General features: G+C 60.5%; 1 protein-coding gene across 1 annotated transcript in view; it reads left to right on the top strand.

Moving 5' to 3' along the window:
- The window catches only part of MYCL (v-myc avian myelocytomatosis viral oncogene lung carcinoma derived homolog), a 4,044-nt gene that overhangs the window by 1,724 nt on the left and 2,024 nt on the right, over window positions 1-296 (top strand). The window lies entirely within an intron of this gene.

The raw sequence follows: 296 nt of genomic DNA, 5'->3' as shown, positions 1-296 counted from the left end.
CAGACCTCTCGGCTCTGTGTCCCCCCCAGCCTGAAAGGGGGAAGTGCGTCCCAAAAGGGAGAGCGGTGGCAGCAGCCAGCTCACCGCCCTGTCCCCAAGGGCCAGCATCGTGCCTCTGGGCTTTGCTGGACCAGGACAAGCTGCAGTGACAACGAGCAGGGTGCTTTGGGTCCAGTCGTGCTTAATTTAGGTCTCTCTGTTCACAGCTCTGTTAACCTCCCCCTGCTGACGCCTGGGCTGCCTTCGAGGGTCACCGAGGGACCCCTTGGCCTCTCCTTTCATCCCATTCTAAAATG

The sequence above is a fragment of the Chaetura pelagica genome, unplaced genomic scaffold (genome assembly GCF_000747805.2).
Source record: "Chaetura pelagica isolate M959 unplaced genomic scaffold, ChaPel_1.0 scaffold676, whole genome shotgun sequence".
NCBI lineage: Eukaryota > Metazoa > Chordata > Aves > Apodiformes > Apodidae > Chaetura > Chaetura pelagica.
Note: the sequence above shows the minus strand (reverse complement) of the source record. Positions and strands in the feature narration are given on the sequence as shown.